Raw genomic sequence first — 23,903 nt, 5'->3', positions numbered from 1 at the left:
GTCCTTCCCTCTCCTGCTGCCTTCCACTGCTTTCCTGGGCTCTTCCATTCAACCGGAGAGCCCAGGATTGAAGATGGCAGTTCTGCCGGCTTACCATAGATATGATTGAGGACTAGAACTTCCGCAGTCATTTTTATGGCATAAGAAACTGGAGGCGACGAGTATTTAGTCATTTACAGTTTCGCCAGGATGTAAACAAGCTGGCTTGTGAAAGCACCTGAACAAACCATTCTTGGTTTGATCAGATGCTTTTAAGGACCCAGATCTCTACATAAAGAGGACCTGTCACCAGTGTCAGATTTAGACCTTAGGGGGCCTGGGGCACTTCAAGTTCAAGGGCCCCTCAACATAGAAATTAAATTATATGACAAATAAAAAAGTGAACTGAAATGAATGATAAACTACATTTGTTCTAAAAACAGCAGTTTACAGGAAAACCTTTGGGTGAAATCCTGTGAATTTTGAAGACATTTCGATGTAAATAATGAGCTACAGTGAGTCGATGATTGAACAATATTTAATTGGTCATTCTGATGATGAAGAATTGCCAATGACCTTTCTGAAGGACTGAGACTGAGAAAATAACATAAATGTGTTCTAACCTAAGGAGTAGAGTTTACATGACACATTCATAAGTCCGCAGAGAGAGAATTAACAATACACGCCATTCGTGAGAGAGCGAGCATCATGGAGCGTAGGCACCTTCTTCGCTGAGTTCTCTGTAAAAAATTTCCAAGCATTATGACAAGCCCCCTCTCTTTTTTCTGAGTGGATGGCATTGACAGGCGCACAGACAGTGGCGTTTACGGATCCATAGACTGAAAGGTTTGGGAAAAGGAAAGTTACTTGTGGACAGGGGCAGACTGACCATTTGGAAACTTGGGCACTGCTTGAGGGCCCGGGGTCAGTAGGGGGACCCATGAGATGCCCCTGGTACCTTTTTCATAGGCTTTTTTGAGTTTGGGCAAGGACACAGGGGCCCCATGATCCTCTATTGCCCGGGGGCCCCATGAATTGTCAGTCCGCCCCTGCTTGTGGAAAGTCTGGTGGAAGGATTCCAGACATGGAAGAAACCCACTGGTTAGGAGTCCACGTCAATACTATACTCGGTGCAAGACACATAAGAAAGGAAGGTCCTCTCTGCTGATTTCATCCGACACTCTGCTATGTCATTCTGGCCGAACATACATCTGAAATAGTAAAATAATATGAAAAATTTAAATGTAAAACATCTGCCAGAAGCCCTCATCCCTTTCTTTGCCTCTGAAGTCAGGCTTAACTGTTTCGTATTCCCAACACCGACACACACACTTTGTTAAATTTTTAATAATAAAACTAATTTTATAGTTGTTACATTTTTTTTTATAAAGGAAGCCTGGGGACCCCTCTTTCCCCCTTTATTTTACCCTCTTATAAATTAAAGCACTGCCTGTCACTGCTCCAGCTATCACAAGAGATGTGGTTCATCCCTTGTGATAGCCATAAAAGTGATATTAAAAAAGACAGTGTAAAACTAAAATAAAATAAATACATTTTAAAGCGCTCCAGCCCCCAGGCTTGTGTGAAAGGGCGAACTCATACGGAGGCTGCACATGCGTATGTAAATGGTGTTCGCACCCCACATGTGAGGTATTGCCACAAATGTTATAGTGAGAGTAATAATTCTAGCACAAGATCTCCTGTGTAACTGGTAACCTGTAAAGGCTTTCAAAGCGTCGCCTATGGAGATTTTTAAGTACCATAGTTTGTCACCGTTCCACGAGCGTGTGCAATTTTAAAGCGTGACACATTAGGCATCTATTTACTTGACGTAACATAATCTTTTATATGTTACAAAAACTTTGAGTATTATATTGTGTTTCTGTACATTAAAATTTATTTTTTTCCATAAAAATTGAGTTAGAGAAACTGCTGCACAAATACCATGTAACATAACAAATTGAAACACCCACCATTTTATTCTATAGGGCCTCTGCTTAAAAGGTATATAATGTTTGGAGGTTCTAAGCAATTTTCTAGCACAAAATGCTGATTTTTCCAGGTAGGAGAGTGTCAGAATAATATTTAGTGAATTAAGGGTCTGAGGTTACCAGAGGAGCCTGGAAGGTAGTTATTATGTATATTTTATTTGGTATTATGTTTTCTAATTATATCTTAAATTAACATATTGTAGGGCATACATTTATGCATTATCAGATCATTTCCTTACATAAGCAAAGACAGATAGATCTATTGGGGAATTGGTGTTATTAACCCTTCTTTTCTTATACACAACAGAAAACATCATAAACAAACTGGAGTTTTCATCACACATTTATGACTGCCCTGAAATGAACGCTCTTTTCATTTAAAATGTCTGAGACTTGCCCATATACTAATTCAATGTTCAATGAGAGTGCCTTTATTAATCAGCAAGGCTTTTTCATTGGAAAGGGTTGGTCAAGACAACATTGGGGGCATGGTTTGGGCTAAAAGTCAAGAAAGTCACTCACTAACAAACGTCATCCTGGAGGACTTTGGATCATATGTAATAAGGATATGTATATCCTGCAAGATATCATATTGAACCAACATATGTATATAGTGCCAGACATCAAAGTGGTAAACCTATAAACAAAAATTTTCACACAGATGAGGCTATACTAGCAATGGGCAAACTACGGCCTGCGGGCCGTTTACGGCCCGGCGGACCTTTTAATCCGGCCCGCGGAGCGTGATACATTGGCTGTCAGGATGTGTGTAGGCGGGGCAGCGTGACGAACGTGAGGGGAGCTAGGCTCCTCTCACAGTCCGCCCTGAAGACCGCAACGGTGCGGGAACACGGCGAGAGGAACGCGCGGAGCAAAGGTAAGTGAATTGACACAGGGGGGACTTGGCTTACTACTTGGGGGGGAATAGTACTGTGGGGGATGAAATACTATATGAGGGATGAATTAATATGGGGGATGAATTAATATGGGGAATGAATTACTATAGGGGGGATGAATTACTATAGGGGGGATGAATTACTATATGGGGGATGAATTACTATGGGGGATGAATTACTATATGGGGGATGAATTACTATATGGGGGATGAATTACTATGGGGGATGAATTACTATGGGGAATGAATTACTATATGGGGGATGAATTACTATGGGGGATGAATTACTATATGGGGGATGAATTACTATATGGGGGGATGAATTACTATGGGGGATGAATTACTATGGGGAATGAATTACTATATGGGGGATGAATTACTATGGGGGATGAATTACTATATGGGGGATGAATTACTATGGGGGATGAATTACTATATGGGGGATGAATTACTATGGGGGATGAATTACTATGGGGGATGAATTACTATATGGGGGATTAATTACTATGCTTACTATGGGGGAATATTACTATACTTACTATGGATGACACATACACATCATTCATCTACTCTTGGTCCGGCCCCCGGGTCCAGTATATGAACCCATTGCGGCCCTCAAGTCAAAAAGTTTGCCCACCCCTGGGCTATACCGTTCACTTGACCATTGCCTCTTCTTTTGTTGAAGGTCATTGGCATAGCTTAAAGTACACTGACAATATCTCAAAGTCTACTTCAAGTTAGGTATTCTCTAGCATACTAATGGCCATAAATGTATTGACATGCTTTAGGGTAAAGATTGATATTTATGACATTCCTGCCTATAGTACTAAACATTAAATGTATTTGTATCTGGAAAAAAGATGTGGTGCAAAATAGGTGGATAAGCAATGTAGATAATTACTTTTTTCTATATTAATATACTTAATATTAAATTTAGGTTTAGGGTATATTGGAATAGTAATATTAACCTTTGTCTTCCGAACCAAGGTAGGCCTGTATCCTTTACTAGATCATCACTGCTCTGACCACTAAACACAGACCCTTTTGCACTATTCTGTTAGTTTGAAAGAAATTTACCATCCCATCCTGTCCTAGTGACCCACCCAGTAAGTTAGGAGAAACAATTACAAAGGAGGTCACAGACAGCAAAAATCCTAACATTGATTAATGATATCCAAAGAAAGAAAAAAAAGTTTTGGCTACACTTAGGTGAGAACCACCCCACAAAAACAGTCATCATTATATTTCTGATGCCCAATTTTTTTGTGAAATGTCTGTGTTATCTGTGATACCTGTGATTTCTAAAGCTAGCCATACACTCTAAGATTTCTCTTGTTCAGTAACACGGGCTGAATTCGAGAAATCACTTGACTCTCCTATTCATGCTAAACAGTTTTGATGGACAAATCTCGCCTGCTGGCTATTGTATTCTGATAGCCGGCAGCTGAGGCTGTCAGAATAGCCAAACAGTGGCTGCATCTGATCGGATACAGCAGCTTTTTGGTGGACAATTTCCAGATTGGTTCATTCGATTTTCAGATTGAAGGATGTCAACAGGGCAAACCGCAACCCGAATTTCAGACAGTTAATCACGAAAATTCCCAAAATGTGCTTTTTATGTGGCCAGTTTTAGGCCTAGTTTTCTTTTTTAAATGTCTTGTAGTGTCCCATGCTCAGAGAGTTCAGATTTAAAGTGGAGGTCCAGTGGGAATTAAAAAACAAAAAAAGTCAGCAGCTGCAAAAACTGTAGCTCCTGACTTTTAAATAACGGACACTTACCTGTTCCTCAATCCCTCGGTATCCTCACACTTGCTGGGTTGACCAACCGTCCTGTCTCCTCGGCGCCAGCATCTTCAGTGTGGGCATCCAACTGTGGCTGTGACAGTTTGCGGCTTCACAGCCAGGTGCCCCTGCGCATGTGCGAGAAGCTCTGCTCTTTGTGAATGGCCCTGAAGTCTTCTTCTAAGACTGAATGAGGGAGGAGGGGGGGACAACTTCCACTTTCGATCACCTAGGCGATCGCAGCAGAAGTGGGTGGAGCTCCGCTTTAAGGATGAACTTCCTTTGAAATTTCACAGCTTCCTTTATCCTTGAATTTAACATTTGTGAGCAAACATATCTTTTATGAGCAAATAAAGACTAACCTTGCACTGTTCTTTACAGAGATCTCACATGGGTACCATAAGTGGAAATTTACTGTGTCTCTTTCAACTGTGTTTTTCTTTCGGGTTTTATTCACACCTTTGTACTTGCAAAGTGTATGCAGTTCTGGCATGTGTGCATTTTTCTATTTTTTTTTCTTTCTGAAGAATAACTATTAAAATTTCCCAAAACTCCAGCACAACTATCAACCTAAAATAAGCCTCCCTGTGCTGTACACCATATCTTAAAACATAACCCAAGTCTCAAAACAAAAATACAAAGTGATTGTAAAGCTTTTTTTCTTTAAATAACAGACATTGTATACTTACCTGCTCTGTGCAATGGTTTTGCACAGAGTGGCCACTGAAACTCCTCTTCCGGGGTCCCCCGCGGACACTCTTGGCTCCACCTCCCTTCCAAGTGCCCCCATACCAAGCCACTTGCTAGGAGGGCACTCATGCATGCTCAACCTTAAGGTGGACTGTGTGCGTCTATTCAGACACACAGTGTGGCTTAGCGCCGCTCTTGCTTTTTGCTAACAGGTTTTGACTTACAACAGCAGGAGCCAATGGCTCCCAATGCTCTTAGCCAAGCCTGTGAGAGCTGTGAGAGGGGAGAAGAGCTGCTGCAAATGTGCACAGTGCTAGATCAGCATCGGTTTAAAGTGGTAGTAAACTCTTTTTAATAAAGCTTACCTGTAGGTAAAATGAATATCTCCTAAACGTGCATCGCACACTGGTGCTGTTCCTTTAGAGTAGCCTGAGACTCCCGCACGCATGCGCAGGAGTGATGTTATCACGACTCGGCCAGTCAGATGGCCAGAGCTCACAAACTTGGAAGGAAGACCTGGTGAAGATGGCAGCCTCTGCAGTGGAGACAGCTGGAGCTGCTGGATAGCTTAGTTTTAAAGTAAGTCCTTCATAATGTGCTAGTATGCGATGCATACTGGCTAATTATGATATTACCTTGCAGGGGATTTTTTTTTTTTTCAAGCTACGGTTTACTACCACTTTAAGGTAGGTATTTGGGGGGCTGGGGGGTAACTACTATTGAAAGGTTTTTTACCTTAATGCAGAGAATGCAAAAAATATTTGACCTTTGCAACCATTTTAATATTTACCAGTCATTCAGGATTGTTATAACTTGGCGATCCTACCAGTAACATGATTCCTGTTCTAGGGTATCAACACTCTTTCACCGTACTCTATCCAAAGAGAAGCAGTTTTAACACTAGGGATGGGCTTGATGTTCGAGTGGAACACATGAACGGAAAGGGCGTTCAGGGGGTTGTTCACCTGTCGTTCCCCACAATGCACTGCACTCTCACAGTGCATTGTGATTGGCCAAAGCAATACTTTGGCCAATCACAGGACAATTGACACAAACCAGCAAAAGTCATATTGCAGTGTGTGCTCAGTGGGTACAGACGGGTTTGTGGGCATCAGGTTTTTTTAAATTTCAGCAAAATGTTTTACTAAATTTTACTCTTTAGTGAATGGGTAGGGGTACAAGTAGCTGTTATTCATTCACAAGGGGGGGCAGCATCAGGGTGCCTCCTTATTTAAAGGGGTACCCTGATGCTAATAGGCTTCCCTGCCTGCAGACTCCCACAACCCTGGTCCGGTGGTGGAGGCCCTTGTTCCCAACACTGTCCCCATGCCAAGGGCACGTGGCCTGGTAAGCCGCAGGGAGGGGGGGTGCTCATTTGTCCCCCATCTTTCCTGCCCTGCCAGGCCTGTGCTCAGATCAAGAGTCTGGTAGGAATTTAGGGGGTAAACCACACTTTTTTACCCCATTTTTGAGAGATGGGGTTCCCCTTAAAAGTCCTACCAGGCCTACACGGCCTGGTATAGATTTAGGGGGAACCCCATGCACCCCCCCATTTTGGGAGGTGAGGTACCCCTTAAAACTCCTACCAGGCCTAAAGGACCTGGTATGGCTTTTAGGGGGAACCCCATGCACTTTAAAAAAAATGTTTTACTGTGGGGTCTCTCCTAACCTTCCTATCAGATCTAAAGGGTCTGGTACGAATTAGGGGGGATCCTACGCTGTGTTTTTTTTTTAAATGTCATTTAAGAAAAAAATGGCAGTCCTGCTACAGCAGGTTCTATACATTGTACAGATGTGCAACTTTTGCAAGTAGTTTAAGAGGACCCCGCAGGCATGATAGCTAAAGGAAGTTTTCATTTTTTTTTTTTTTTACTTTAAGCAATGAAAAATGACCACTCCTTTAAAAACAGTACTTTTTGAAATGTTCTTTTTTCATTGATTCATGTCCCTCAGGGCAGCACCCGAGTCCCCATACCCTTTTTATGGCCAAGAAATCACCTGTCTGTGGCTTTCACCAGGTGGTAAACCTGAGATGGGCCTGTGTGGTGTGGTGGCTAGGGAACCTACCCTCACTTTCTCTGGACATAATTTAGAACATTATAGATACCAAAATCTGTATTGATGGTGTGCATAGACATCACACAGGATTACTATTGTGACACAGCCCTAATCTGCCCTTAAACTACTGATGAAAAGAAAAAATAACGTTTCTCCTTTTAAATATGTATTTTGCCATTTATGCCACTTCAGAGCAACCTCATAGAAGTAGTTGTTATAACTCTTAAAACAGAAGTGTGCTAGGATTGTGAAAGATCTGGGGTACCCTTGGGCACTCGGAAAGTAGGATTACCTAAGGCAGGCCATAGATGATCGCTCGCTTCCCCCATCAACGCAGTCAGTGTTGATGGGGGAATTCCTCCTATGGAGCCATTGTGTTCTCCAAAGTGGGGGATGCTGGAAGCCATCCCTGCCAGAAGAACACAATGATTATTGCTACTGGCTATAGCCACTGGTAATAATGGCATGCTAAAAATCCAACATGCTGGTTGTATCTAAGTCAGTCGATGGACTGAATCCAGGCCAGTCCCTGCTAAACTGGCTAAGATGCAATCCATCTACAGTATGGCCAACTTTAGTACACCTAGTTCCGCAGCAATTCGTGGGTGTGGTCACATTGCACTAACAGCGGTAGTGGTCGAACATGGCATAGTTAAATAGAACCTAAGTCATCTCACACATATGCCACAGTCCCTAAACCCAAAAATCTGCAGTATGTGTACACAGACTCCATGCACACTGTATTTTGCCTGTAGAAGTAGCTCAATGTTATCTTATGTGTCCATGCACATTAGGAAATTTAGAGGCATATTTTAAGCTCATTGTATTAGATACAAAAAAACCCCGTTTGGTTTGTGATTTTGAAGTGGAGTTTTCTTGCAGAAAAAATGCTGAACACTCTGAAACGTGCCTAAACATTGTACAAAAATGCTCTATATGAGTGTTTTTTTCTGCCAAGGGAACTGGCACTTTTTCAGTGTGCATAGAGCCATAAAGTTTAGAATTCAGCAGGATTAATATAAAGTATGCAGGGGTAAGAAGCATGTATTGTACAGAGTACAGGGGTCAGGAGTATGTATCCATTCCCCTAAGCATTAACACCCCTGGAGAGTACAGAACTGGCCAGCAATGAGTCCAGATATCAATCCCATAGGGCACCTGTGGAGAGATCTCAAAACAGCAGGTGGGAAAAGGAAGTCTTCCAATCCAGGAGACCTGGAGCTGTTGGCGAAAGAAGTCATCCACAATTCCAGTAGAGAGGTGTAAGAAACTAATTGATGACTACAGGAAGCGATTGATTTTAGCTATTTTTTTTCCAAGGGGTGTGCTATCAAATATTAAATTGAGGGTGCCAATAATTTTGTACAGTTTATTTTTGGAGTTTTGTGTGGAATGTTTCAGATTTGGATTTTTTGTTTCTCCACTTGTTTGTGTCATACCAATACAAACAAAATAAATAAACATGAGAATGCCTAAACATTTTTAATTGCAACAATTTTCTGGGTGAAGTGGTGCATTATCTGACAGAAATGCAGGGCTGCCAATATTTTTGACCATTACTTTATAGCAGGCTAATAGGCAAGGGATTGTCAAACAAATGACATAGGGGGTGGGCACTGCACTAGGGACCATGTACCAAAGCAAAATGTTTACATTTTGTTTGGCAGGGAACAGTGATTTTAAAAATGATTAAAGTGAAATATTAAACACAGTGGGGTTAATTTACTAAAACTGGAGAGTGCAAAACCTGGTGCAGCTCTGCACAGAAAGCAATCAGCTTCCAGCTTTTATTGTTAAAGCTTAATTGAACAAACTGAAGTTAGAAGCTGATTACTTTCTATGCACAGCTGCACCAGATTTTGCACTCTCCAGTTTTAGTAAATCAACTCCACAGCATATGCTGCTCTCAAAACTTCAGCAGCATTGTCAACCCTTCCTGCTGAACTTTACCTGTCCTCGTAAAAATGGCTTAATGTCAAAATAATGGGCTGCCTAGCCCAATAATGTTAAATGGGTAAATTATGGCAATGCACTAGTGTAGAGGCTCTTCCATACCTGCTTTAGATGTTTGCTAGTGTTTTTTACCTGCAAGATAGGCCATTAGCGTAGTTGTCAGCTCCCTCTCCACCTTCCTGCTCTATAGGCATAAGCAAGCTTTGGCCATCAGACTGTCCAAGTTTAAACAATCAATATGAAAATACTTATGTGACAGTCTGTAAAAAAATAAACCTTCAATTAATCTTTTTTTTTTAAATTATATCTTTTATTAAATGTTTTCAATACAAACAAGAAAAGAAAACTTCTAATACACAAACATAAGAAGGAAATACAAAACGCAAATACATCAACAATACATAAATTCCATTTGCATTTTCTACCCCCCACCCCATCTTCCTTCCACCTGCCCGTCTACCACATACCCCAGTCCATGTCCTCTCTGCTCTTTCCTAACCTCTCTCATGGTTCTCTGTCTATATTTGTAACCCTTCAATCCTACCTCCATTCTCTCTCTGGGGTTCTCCTTTAAAGCTCTCTCTAATGTTTTTCCACCTTAGCTCCAACCAGTTCCAGATAATTTTTATATGTTTTAAAATGTAACCAACTACTCCACGTTTTCTTAATTTGTCTATTTTATCCTCCTCAATGTGGTATAACTCCTCCACCCTATCTATATTATCCACTCTGTTTATCCAATCATTTATTCTTGGTGGCTCAGGGACTTGCCAAACCTTGGGAATCAAGCCGCACTGATTAAATGGTATAGTACCCTATTCCTGTACTATACCATTTAATCAGTGGACCATACCTGTACTCCTATTCAGTAGATCTACTGAAGGCTCACATTTATAAAACATGTACATCCACGGGTCTCTCTGTACCATAATCCCACATATTTCCTGAGTATATTGAATTACTCCCTTCCAGTAATCCTGTATTTTCAGACAGTCCCACTATATGTGTAACATTGTTCCCTTTTCCCCACAACCTCTCCAACACAACAGTGAAACATCTACTTGTTGTTTATGCGCCCTACTCTGTGTAATATACCATTTCGCCAAAGATTTGTCATTCATTTCAACTGTGCTCATATTCATCACCCCATGTGTTCATTTAAATATTTTATTCCTTTGTTGTTCATTCAATTCTGTTCCAAGTTCCTATTCCCATTTTCCCAAGAACCAAGGAGGATCGGTACTCCCCAAGTCCACAAGAATCCTATAGATATTGGAGGTAATTTGTTTGGGGACTGAAATTACATTCAACAGTTTTTCAAAAGGATACAGATCCTCCGTAGTCCTCAGTGGTTGTGGGAGCGTTGAAACAAAATGATATAATTGATCATACCGCCACTCACCTAATGTGAAACAAAATCTTCATTCTTCTTTAACTCTAAAAAAGTGTACAATTTCCCTTTATTCAATATATCATTCAAACATGCATTTTTACCTTTAAACCATTTCCCAGAAATATTATCCTTCCCTGGGGGGGAAATACTCTGTTCCCACCAGGGGAGTCAAAGGTGAATTATATTCCCATCCTTTTTGTTTATACAATCTATCTCAAATACTTAAAACATTCTTTGTCAGAGAACTAATATTCATATCCAGTGTGTGAAATTTATGTGGTACCCACACCATTTTCCCCTAACTTTGCCTTACTCAAAGTCCCTTCCATATTCACCCAACCTTTCCCTTGTGCATTAAATGTCCAGTCTATTACACGTGTTAGTATCACTGCTTGATAGTATTTCTTCACATTGAGCATGCCCATGCCCCCGTTCCCTTTTGCTCTACACAATACTTCATAGCTAATTCTAGGTTTCTTATTTGCCCAGATAAACTTGAGTATCATCTTCTTCACTGTCTCAAAAAATGTTTCTGGTAGGTGTACTGGGAGCATGTGAAACCTATACAGGATTTTTGGTACTATCACCATCTTTACCAAGTTTATACGACCTATCCAGGAAACTCTACCTTTTAACAGTCTCCCCTACTCATCTTTTATTTTGTTTATTAATGTGATATAGTTCACCTTTTATAAACCTTTTATTGAAGGAGTTAATTTTATTCCCAGATAGCCTATTTCCTTTTCCCTCCAGGTAAATGGAAACTCTTTTTGTAAACTTAGCTTATCTGATTTTGGTAAGTTGATGTTTAATATTTCTGATTTTTTTGATACCTCGTTGTACTGTTTTAATAATCTCATTAAATTAGGCAATGTTATTCTGGGGTTTACAATGTAAAACAACATGTCGTCCGTATATGCTGCCACCTTATGTTCTACTTCCCCTATTTTTATACCTGCTATATCTATACACTTTCTTACCCTCGCCAAAACAGGTTCCAAGGACAATACAAATAACAAAGGAGAAAGTGAATATCCTCGTCTGGTAACATTATGCATTTTAAAGAACTGAGAGAGGGATCTGTTGACCTTAACCGCCGCTGACGCTCACTATAGAGCCCTTTTATCCACCTTAACATTTTAGGCCCTATTCCTAAGACCTCTAGCATGTCAAGCACGAGTCCCCAATGAACCCTGTCAAAAGCCTTTTGGCATCTATCGACAGCAATTTCTCTCTTTTTACCTTTTGTAGGAGGAGCAATGATCTCAGGCCATGTCTCTACATTCTCTTCCAGGGATGAATCCTACCTGATCCAGGTGTATCCATTCCAGCATCAGCTCCTTCATTCTGGTTGCCAATACCTTGGCATACAGTTTGGTGTCAATGTTTAGTAAGGATATGGGTTTATAGCTGGCGCACAGTACTCTATCTTTCCCTTCTTTAAGTATATTCGGTATATATGCCTACAATGACTCATCTCTCATTTCCAACCCATCCCCTATTGCATTCATATAACCACACATTTTAGGGACAAGGAGTTCTTTGAATTTTTAAAAATATCCCACAGTGTATCCATTCGGGCCAGGGCTCTTTCCTGCGGCCGTATTTTTTAGGGTAATTGGTCTCCAAGGTAATTGGTCTCTCTAGGGCCTCTAATTTTTCTTGTGCTAGACTTGGCAGCTCCACTTCATTTAAATATTTCTGTCTTTTTTTTTCTTTCATCCTCCATTTCTTTTTGGTTTCTGGGGCTCATGTCGTACAGCCTGCTATAATATTTTTGGAACCTATTAGCAATATAAGTTGTGGTATACACCATTTCTCCTTTACCATCTTTAATTCTTTCTATGAAGTTTTTAGATTTCTTTTCCTTTAACTTCCTCATTAAGTATTTTCCAGATCTATTCCCCCACTGATATCTTTCTTTTAAAACCCTGTTAAATGTCCTTCTCAACTCCTGTTCCATAAGCTCTTTTAATTCTTCTCTTTTAAGAAAAATCTTCTGATATATATCTGTACCTGTCTTCTTTTTATGTAACTGTTCTAGTTTATAGAGCTCCTCCATCACCGTCTTTATTTTTTCCCCTCGTTCTTTCTTTTTTTCTGCACCTATCAAGATCAATATACCCCTGATATATGCTTTATGTGCCTGCCAGATTGTAGCCACCGAGACCTCTTCTGTCTCATTGAAATCAAAAAATTGCTCAGTTTCCTGCCTTAGCTTTTTCTCAATTTCAGGATTCTGTATACGCATCTCATTTAGTCTCCACATATTTACTTTACCCTGGTTTCCTCCTACCCGAAGTATCATCGTGACAAGAGCGTGATCAGAGATGGACATAACCTCTATGTTTGAACTAACCAATGACTCCAGTTGTCCATGCTCGATCATTATATAGTCCAGTCTTGAATACGAACCATGTACCAGAGACGAGAAAGTATAATCCCTTTCACCTGGGTGTTTTACTCTCCAGGTGTCAGTCAGCTGGCACTTATATAGCAATCCCTTCAATAGTTTAGATTTCCTACTCCCCTCTCTCCACATACATGAAGACGCATCCATCTGAGGATCCAGACACACATTTAAATCTGCCACCATCAGGCTACCCTTTTTAAATTCAGAAAGTTTCCTTACCACACCCTCCAAGAATATTACTGGATTTTTATTTCGGACAATAGATATTCACTAGTATATATTCAACTCCTTGTAATTTTCCTCCTAAAAACAAAAACCGGCCCTCTGGGTCCTCCATTCTTCCCTCCAGGGTGAAACTTACATTTTTTGAAAACCCAATTGCTACACCTTTAGCCCTTTTAACTGGGGAATCAGCATAGTACGTGGTACTTAGAGTATAACTTAACGTTTTTATCGTGGGTTAAATGTGTCTTAAAGAAACACCACAACTATGGAGTATTGTTGGATTTCCCTCAGTATCTTGTGTCTTTTTGCTGGAGAATTTAACCCTTTCACATTATAAGTCATAAACTTAATCAAGCTCATATCAAATATTATTTCACTACACTGCCAGGGTTCCGTTGCCGGAAGACAGATACAGATAATTTAAGATATGGACTTTCCCCCTTCCCTCCCTACAGCAGCTCCCCGTTTTCATCCCTCCCCCTTCCTGCTTATCTGCCCACCCCTATTTCCCACCCTCCCTTCCCCCTACTTCTTAAACACCTAAAACCACCCTGGCCTACACACTGCCCCATGGACTATTCCCACTAACGACTCCTATTCTGGGGTGAGATTCAGAACACACACGCCGACTCCAATCCTTGGCTCATATCATCTATCAGACTGGAGTTGACAGCATGCCTGGCCTCCGGACCTCCCACCATAACCACTTTCTCAGCCCCCCCTTCCCTCATTATCTTCTCCGGGGAGAAAGGGACCAGGGGCAACAGAACCATAGTGCAGCCGACAGAGGGCCGGGGGAGAGGAGAGAGGGTGGAGAAAAAGAAAAAAAAACACCCCTCTCTTTCTTGATCTTCCCCACCACCCCACCACGCTTTCCTACTTCTTCTTCTTAGCCACCCTATGCCAATGTCTTGCCCCCTGCCCTCTGGTCTCTTTTGGCCCCTCAAACCACCCTTTAAGGACCATTTTCTGTAAGTCTAATTTCTCTCAAAAGTCACTGAAATCTTCTGGAAACCTCATCCTTGCCGATTTCCCATCTCTCAATGAATCTTCTGATGTATTTTTCATCTACTTCTGAAAACTTTTTAATGTGTAACTTCCTGGTACATTCTGGTTCTTATTATAGACGGTACAGGAGAGGTGTGTGTATAATTTTCACATATTTTAATAGGGTCAGAGAAAAAAAAGATTTTGGCAGTAGTTATATTCCTTCCATTACATCAGTGAGATATTCAATAGGATTTAAGCTTTCTACTTACAGGCACAGCTTTATTGTACTCAAATGAGCAGAGATTTTCCACAGGATCAACTTGGATTTCAAGCGTGCAGTGAAAAGGGATTATATATTCTGTTCACTGTAAGAGAAGATACCTTGAATGCCTTTGTATATGTATTTCACGAGCTCTGAAATCTTACAGTTTAGGTTTTATTAAAAAAACAAAATGAAAAAAATAAAAGTGAAAGTGGAACTTTAGCAAAAAATATTAAAAAAGGGTGGCAACTGGCAGAAATTTAATGCAGAAGAAACACGCTTTGTCTCTTCTGCATTAAAGTGGTTCTAAAGGCTCAAGGTTTTTTACCTTCATGCATTCTATGTATGAAGGTAAAAAACCTTCTGTGTGCAGCATCCCCCCCAGCTCCCCCCAATACTCACCTAAGCCCCCTCTCAATCCAGCGATGTGCACTGAAGTTTCGGCTATCCTGGGACTCCCTCTCTTCATAGGCTCCCACTGCTGTCAATCTCAGCCAGTGAGCCAATGAGTAGAGAAAGGGGGCAGGGCCGAGCTGTGGCTCTGTCTGTGAATGGACACATGGAGCAGCGGGTACCCCAGTAGCAAGCTGCTTGCTGTGGGGGCACCTGATAGGAGGGAGGGGCTAGGAGAGCCTGTGGGGGACCCAAGAGGAGGAGGATCCGGGCTCCTCTGTGCAAAACCACTGTACACATTAGGTAAGTATAGACATGTTTGTTATTTTTTCTAAAAAAAAGCCTTTAGAATCACTTTAAAGTTACCTACCTGCCTATCCTCCTCTGTACAGTGAGCCGCACAGGCGAAACTCACTTTACAAATTCTGGCCATGTCTTCTAGATTTTTTTGCATTCCAGACCCCCCCTCCTGTAGCCCTATGTATGTTCCAGCACTCCATGTCTACCCTCAGGTGTGCAATGTACATTTTGGAGTGTGGCCAAGCAAACATTTGTGTCAGTGCCCATACTGATTAGCTTGGATTTCTTTGTAATTTCCGCTAACTTCACACCTTCATTCCCTGTGATAGCATTTAATAATTTTCCTGCTGACCCATATTGTCCTGACCTCAGTGAACTCCACCTGAACTGACCTTACTGTGGACTAGGACTCTGCTTCACACTTTGGCTAGATGCATGGTACATGTTACCCATGACAATGATCTCTGGGGGCTTCCCTGGTTATAACCACTTGATGCACAATCACATACATGTATGTCAGTGTGTTCAAGCAGTTATAACGGGGCCATGGCTACAACTGTCAGTCATAAACCTGTTATAGTTTTTTCCACAGTCGATGCCGTACACTGTAAAAGTGGTCCTAGTGGTTAAGACTCCTCCACTTCTCTTCAGTGCTTTTCCAATGCTGCCAATAACAATAGAGGTGATTGGAGACCGGAACATCCCCGATCATCTCTATGGCCTAGGAGACCGGAAGCGAAGAGCATTATGGAACTTCCGGTTAGGGAAAATGTAATCAGAGCCAATTTTTTCTGGACAGCATGAGATCAATTTTTCTCGATCTCATGCTTTCAAGGGTAGAGGAGAGATCTGGAGTCTTATAAACCCAGATGTCTCCATAAGGAGGACATGTCATACTTTATTTCTATCTTATGACAGCAATAAAAGTGATCACAAAAAAAATAAATAATAGAACGGTGTAAAAATAACTCATTTTTAACTAAATAAATAAATAAAATTTTAACATCCCCCCTTCCCCCGTTCCTCTGTGCTCACGTAGATAGGCGACCGCATACGTAGGTCACACATGCATATTTAAATTGCATTCACACCAAATATGTGAGGTATCACCACAAACATTGTAGAGAGAGCAATAATTCTAGCTCTACTTCCTTAGTAACTCCAAACTGGTAACCTGTAAGTATTTCAAGTGTCTCCTATGGAGATTTTTTAAGTATTGTAGTTTGTTGCCATTGCATGAATGTGCGCAATCCGAAGGGAGGAGATCATGCTCTGCTTCAGTATGTCACAGTACATGTTGGCATTCATGGTTCCCTCAATGAACTGTAGCTCCCCAGTGCCGGCAGCACTCATGCAGCCCCAGACCATGACACTCCCACCACCATGCTTGACTGTAGACAAGACACACTTGTCTTTGTACTCCTCACCTGGTTGCCGCCACACATGCTTGACACCATCTGAACCAAATAAGTTTATCTTGGTGTCATCAGACCACAGGACATGGTTCCAGAAATCCATGTCCTTAGTCTGCTTGTCTTCAACAAACTGTTTGCGGGCTTTCTTGTGCATCATTTTTAGAAGAGGCTTCCTTCTGGGACGACAGCCATGCAGACCAATTTGATGCAGTGTGCGGCATATGATCTGAGCACTGACAGGCTGACCCCTCACCTCAACCTCTGCAGCAATGCTGGCAGAACTCATATGTCTATTTCCCAAAGACAACCTCTGGATATGACGCTGAGCACGTGCACTCAACTTCTCTGGTCGACCATGGTGAGGCCTGTTCTGAGTGGAACCTGTCCTGTTAAACCGCTGTATGGTCTTGACCACCATGCTGCAGCTCAGTTTCAGGGTCTTGGCAATCTTCTTACAGCCTAGGCCATCTTTATGTAGAGCAACAATTCTTTTTTTCAGATCCTCAGAGAGCTCTTTGCCATGAGGTGCAATGTTGAACTTCCAGTGACCAGTATAAGAGAGTGAGAGTGATAACACCACATTTAACACACCTGCTCCCCATTCACACCTGAGACCTTGTAACACTAACAAGTCACATTACAGCGGGGAGGGAAAATGGCAAACTGGGCCCAATTTGGACATTTTCACTTAGGGGTGTACTCACTTTTGTTGCCAGCTGTTTAGACATTAATGGCGGTGTGTTGAGTGATTTTGAGGGGGCAGCAAATTTACACTGTTATACAAGCTGTACACTCACTACTTTATATTGTAGCAAAGTGTCATTTCTTCAGTGTTGTCACAGTAACACACTTACAAAAATGTGAGGGGTTTACTCACTTCTGGGAGATACTGTATATATAAATATAATTTTGGGGGGAGTTTACATTTACAGTAGGAGAGAAGCATCAGAATAGGCCTGGTCTTCAAAGGAATAGTTCTGACCCAACCCTTGACACTGTCTACATTTAGCTGACTTCTTTTACAACTACTCTGTATGTCACCCATAAATCTAAATTTTTGGTCACATTTGGCTTTGTTTTCTTTCAAAGTGACACACACATTTGTTGTTGTTACTTTTATTTGATTTAAATTAGAAAATTATCTTCAATATTTATTAGATCAATTTTTGCTAAATGCTGTAAAAGATTGGACGTAAGCACAAACCTCATTTAAAATAATTAAACACTTTTGACCTGTCTGTTTGTCTTCCTATGGATTTAATATAAAATTATCAAATAAAAGTGATTATAAAATACCCACACATTGATCTATTTTTATTAGATTTGATAAAAATATGAAAATGATCAAATTATTTACAGCTTACATTGAAATAAGTATGTGTGGGAGCTACTGCAGTCTAGCATTGTATCATTTACAGACCACAATACCTAGTTCCTTGTTAAAGTATAAGAGCTAAACACCTACCTTAACAGCAGCTAGTATGAAGAGGAATCCTCCACCCTATGGTCAAAGTCTTGACTTCCCCAGATTCAATGTAAGCCCAGCCATTAAGCTAAGCTGCTCCACCCCCAGATAAATGATGCAATAAAAGTGTTTCATCAGCTAATGAAGCTGATGTCATTGAAGGATGTGTTGGTGAGAGGAAGTTGTCTTTGATGGTGAGGTTTATCACATAATTTAGAAATCTGAGACCTTAATAAAAGATGGTTTTGAAATTCATAGCAGGTTTTTAAGTATATAGTGGTAAGAACAGGCACCTTGAAGTGTTTGCACTCAGGAGGAAATCTTAGATTTAACATTTCAACCATATATAGCACTACCCCCTTGAATTGTTTCTGCTGACACCCCCCTAAACCTTTGGCCACAAGAGCCCTCTGGCCTTTACCATAAACTAGACTCACACATAGGTTACAGTGAACTGACACTTTGATTATATTGAGGTCAAATAGTGAGCATGATAAAATGAAGTGACAAGAAAATATGTGCATGAAATGACAGTTAACACTTTTAAGAAACTCAAACAAAGGTTGCAACATAGCACACTCAGATCAGTTTTTGTTGTCCTGCAAATCAGAATTCAAACGATAGCCTCAGCCCTGAGATGTTTCTTCCCAAGTGAGCGGAATGGGAAGCAATCAGACTGACAGACTAACTTACGTTGGGCCCTCAGGTTCTTGTGATTGGGTCTAATTCTGAAAGAGGAAGAGCTCTGTAAAAGGATGAATGAATGTCTTTTTAAATTGCAATGTTCAATCTGCTGTGTGCTTGATGGGGCCCTAGTTGGTGCACGTAAAGATTTAAATCTCTCTTGATGCAAGTCTAGGAGTTCTTCAAAGAAGGTGAACATAACGTGAGGGAAGCTGCTCCCTTAAGTGATGCTGAATTAGGATGGTGTCCCCTCAGCACTCCCGGGGTGAAACCATCAAATTTGGCTGAGATTGAGAAAGGGGAGGCGGGGCAGCCGACACTTCTGTAGTAGAATGGGAAGGTTCCCTGGTGAGTGGTGCACACTGAGTCTGAGGCACCAAGACAGCTTGACCTGCAGGGTGCAGATATTGCAGTAGGCTCTTGTGATTTAGTATGTTGAGAGTGTATAATGATTAATAGGCCATAAGGCAAGATGGGCCAAACAATCTAGCCTGTAACACATGTAACTTGTAGGATGGAGGATACTAAGCTGAGAAAAGTGTAACTAGGTTTAGCAGTGTCCTTTGTAACTTAGATAATGTGAGGGATGAGGCTCTCTCACCTGATCCGTGGCTGCAGTCAGGTAGCAGATAGTCTCTCTGCAGATGGAGGACCCCGTGTTCTCCGGATTCCTCACTGATCACTCCAGATTACAGCACTCCAGTTCAGTTGCTTGTAAGGTCACCAGTCCAGCTTGCAGCGGTCATCATCTCTTCCTCACTCCATCTTCTGTGGTTCTGGCCCAGCCTGAACCTCCATAGTGCACCACAGCTCTCCTCTCACACACCTTACCTCTCCAGCTCTCACTGTCCTCTTCCCCTCGTTTTCCCTGGCTTTAGTATTTAACTGCCCCTGCCCATCAGCCAGCTTTTCTGGGAAATATAGTTTGTCAGCTCCACAGTAAACAGTGAGGTCTTGCTATCAGCCTACAAGTCCCACTAAGCTTTTATTTGGCAGAGTCTGTATAACTGGGCTGCAGAACACTGCCATCTTGTTTCCATTTAACATCTTGCATCCAGTATTTCTTCAGGGTGTGTGGGAACTCGCTTCAAGTGGTAGAGCTTCTTCAAAGCACACGGCAACTCGCTTATTTTTTAAGGGCCTGTTTGCCCACTTTTATTTAAATGTCAGTTCAATAACATAAAGGTTTCCCACGCAGGGGTATCCACCATCACACAAATTCAAATGAACAGTATTCAGCCTCCTGGCTTGTACGCAGTTTTAAGTCTGCCTCCTGCAGACTCTTCCCAAAGTATGGCACTAGCACACAGCTAGTCCGGCTTCCACCTCTCCTAGGTGTAGCCCACCTGACTCCACGGCAGAGACCTCCCGTCTGCCTGGGTGGAGCCCTCCTGACTCCTAACTGCCGGGGTGGAGCCCTCCTGACTCCGTCTGCTGGGGTGGAGCCCTCCTGACTCCGTCTGCCGGGGTGGAGCCCAGAACCATGGTTAGGCCTCTACAAAAAGGCCTGCACACACCTGTGCAATCAGTGCGCTGGGGGTTCTCAAAACACGGACCCCGGATTGGAGATTTCATCCCTCCCAGATCTCTTTGAAATCTCCAGGCTCCAGATCCCAAAACAAACTTTATGAATATATGAGGAAACTGAAAAGCCAGTTTCCTCTGCAATACATCAACTCTCTGGAGCCCCTCAACCTGCCTGGTTGAGAATCCAGGGTTTTCAGCTTTATTTTGACCGTGGCAGGACACTACACTGCCACAGGTGTTACACATAACATAGTATACTTCAGAGTCTCCAAGTGATGGAAATGCCAGCAAGTCATTTTACCTGGCTCCACCAAAGCAGTTATGTTTTTTATAGTGAGTGACATTTTAGAGATTAAATCTAATTGGGAAAATTTAAATTTAGTTGATTTAAATAGGAACACTGAAACACACCATTCTGTTGAGAACAAGTCTTACCCCCATCCTCAACATACCATTCACTGCAAACAGCATGGAGCCATTAAAATGTGCCAATTGCCGTAACCTATAGCAGTCAGTTGGAAGGTTTTGAATGGATTTTGGCAAGCCTGATTTGATTAGATTATTTAATTTTTCTGAATTGTGCACATTTTCTTAGTATTGCTGTAATGTAAAAATCAATAAAGGTGGCTGTATTAGGTAATGTATCATACGAGTCAAGAAGTAAATGACAAATAATGTATATACCCTACTCATAGGCTTACGTTTACACAGACTATCCCCCCTTTAGTCTATCATGAATGCTGCTACCAGACTCATCCACATTACACACTACCCCCCTCTGTAAATCCCTCCATTGGCTTTCAATTTGCCAATGAATAAAATGCAAAATACTAACAACATTGTACAAAGCAATATATTACTCTGCCACAACCTACATTATCAATAATGACCAATGTATTACCCAAACTGTCCTCTCCACTCCTCCTGCTCTCTAGTTTCCTTGTTTCCTCCTCTCAAGTACACTTCTAGGAATTTTCTTAGAGCTTCTTCCATCGTCTGGAACTCTCTACCTCAATCTGTCCTTCTATCAACTGCTCTGCTCACTTTTAGGCGATCCATGAAAACTCATCTCTTCAGGGAAGCCTATCCTGCCTTCATCTAACAATTGAATTTTTTAATTCTCCCATCAGCTCATCCCTCACTATTATTTCAATTTGTTCTACTTGCTCCTTCCTATTAGATTGTAAGTTCTTAACCTCCTACAGTACAGAAAAATGGCCTCTGCCCCAGTCTATAACTGACCTTCACAGCAAGCAACACATGGACAGGTGACACATGTCAAACAACAAAAGAGAAATGTTCCCAGCTCAACTTGCCAGCCAGCTTCCAAACAAACCGAATTAACCTGTCTAACAGCATCCCGATGTTCTGTAGTCCCCAGTTATAGACTGGGGCAGTGGCCATTTTTGTACTGTTGAATTGTTGGTGAGTGGGTGCACTGGGCACCCTAGCTGCCATTGTGCTACATGTTGGGTGACTACAGAACATTGGGGTGCCGTGACATGGCTCTGTAGCTTATGTATGTATTTGCAAATGTGTGCTAACCAAACCCCTGTTTTTAACGCATACTGTTATACAGGTTAATTTGGTTTGTTTGCAAGCTGGCTGGCAAGTTGAGCTGGGAACTCTTTATTTTTTGACATGCGTCGCCTGTGCATGTGTTCCTTGCTGTAAAGGCCAGACTGAGGCAGTGGCCATTTTTTGAACCTAAGGGAGCCCACCCCTCCTTACGGGTACAGGAGCGCACCTGACACCCAGCATGTAGCACAATGGCAGCTAGGGTGTCCAGTGCGCCCCCTCACCAACAATTCAACAGTACAAAAAAATGGCCACTGCCCCAGTCTATAACTGGGGACTACAGAACACCGGGGTGTCTAACACATGTCTAACAATTGAATCTTTTAATTCTCTCATCAGCTCATCCCTCACTGTTATTTCCATTTGTTCCACTTGCTCCTTCCTATTAGATTGTAAGCTCTTAACCTTCTAGCCTCATTGATTTTGTATTGTATCTGTACTGTCTCCCTTTAAAATGTAAAGCGCTGAACAAACTGTTGGCGCTATATAAATCCTGAATAATAGTAATATTATTACTGTCTGCTCTGCATGCTTCTTCTGAGCTTTTGACTTAAAAGGTGTTAAGGTGCCCTACTCTTAGTCGCAATACCATTCACTTGTCCACCTGCTTTCCAGAGTACACTTTTTAAAATCTGCTTTGTAATTTCTCTCTATGTTGTTGAACTTTAAGCAGCCACGTGTTATTCTTATGAACTGTAACCCTGCTTTATTTTCTCAAATCAAGTGCATGTTCCGTTAGACAACTACTTACTAGGTGTAAAACTCAGCGTGTCCCATTTTAAGAAGTGATGACACGTGTTGCTAAAGTTCACAGTTTGATGATTACCTTACCTATGATGTTATAAGCACTGATATCAATTACAGACCAGCTCTTAGCCAACATGACAGCAGAGTCCAAAATGGATCCCAACGAGGAACTTTAATCATAAGCTGTATCTATACAGCATGACTAGATGTAAACCAAGTGACACAATATGTATATGTATAGCAGATTGTTCATACTAGAGCACTTATAGCTTGTGAGTAGCATTCTCATGGAATGGGATTCCTGAATTGATGGGGCCTGGAAGAAAGAACACAGTCAGAGTTTCAAGTTTTCACTAATCCTCTGAAGCACTTGACTTTTACCGGATGAAGACAGATGCCCTTCCTGGATATCATGAGCAATCTTTAAAACATTTTCCATTGCTTTGCTTCCAGGCATGTAAAATGGGGAAACATTGGGGTATGAAAAACATAATGTTTTTAAACACAGGCCAACCATATGTTACTAAGATATATTATGTTATAAGAAGAGTTACTTTGTTATTCGTTGTCTGCTGTGTTTTCTTAGCAATGTCACATAACTAGATATGTTATGTAACAGCCAGAGAGTTCTCTGTGCCAGAGTTTAAGATTTCAGCCGACAGTGTTCATAGCAAACCAGTAATAGTTTTACTGGGTGCAATATTACTAATCAAAGGTGTGATACAAATGATAATCATCTTTTTTCCAGTGCTCAATTACTTTCCTATTGAACTGACATATAATGCTAATGTGGGACATAGAGATGGAGTGTTTGCAGGTATTTTAAATGAAAAAACACCAACATAATCTGATGAACAAAAATTAAAATAATACACTGAACCATTGCTTTAACTAATAGCAAATATACAGTAGAATTGTTATATGGTTGGTTAACTATCAACTGGTCAACCCAAAATTTCACAGATTTACAAAGGTTTTTTTGTGAAAGAAAGTGTTCAGACCCAAATTCTGATTCTTCTGCATGAAGAGAAAGCTATTGTACTATCATGGCTAAGATAATGGCCAGGCATTTGTACACATTCTGAGTTACGGAAATTATTATTTTTTTCAAAATTTTCAATATTTTTAATTTAAATAACAATACAAACCCCAGTGGTGATTAA

At 41.3% G+C, this 23,903-nt stretch overlaps 1 long non-coding RNA gene across 1 annotated transcript; it reads right to left on the bottom strand.

Annotated features, from left to right (window-relative positions):
• Window positions 1-499: 499 nt before the first annotated feature.
• LOC149472024 (uncharacterized) lies at window positions 500-4,851 on the bottom strand. The gene is made up of 2 exons (XR_016306221.1): window positions 4,645-4,851; window positions 500-1,190 (listed from the first exon to the last, which is right to left on the bottom strand). It is a non-coding gene; the product is annotated as an uncharacterized LOC149472024 (long non-coding RNA).
• Window positions 4,852-23,903: the final 19,052 nt, after the last annotated feature.

This window comes from Staurois parvus, unplaced genomic scaffold (assembly GCF_062004578.1).
Source record: "Staurois parvus isolate SC_StPar_1 unplaced genomic scaffold, SC_StPar_1.0 ptg000025l, whole genome shotgun sequence".
NCBI lineage: Eukaryota > Metazoa > Chordata > Amphibia > Anura > Ranidae > Staurois > Staurois parvus.
Note: the sequence above shows the minus strand (reverse complement) of the source record. Positions and strands in the feature narration are given on the sequence as shown.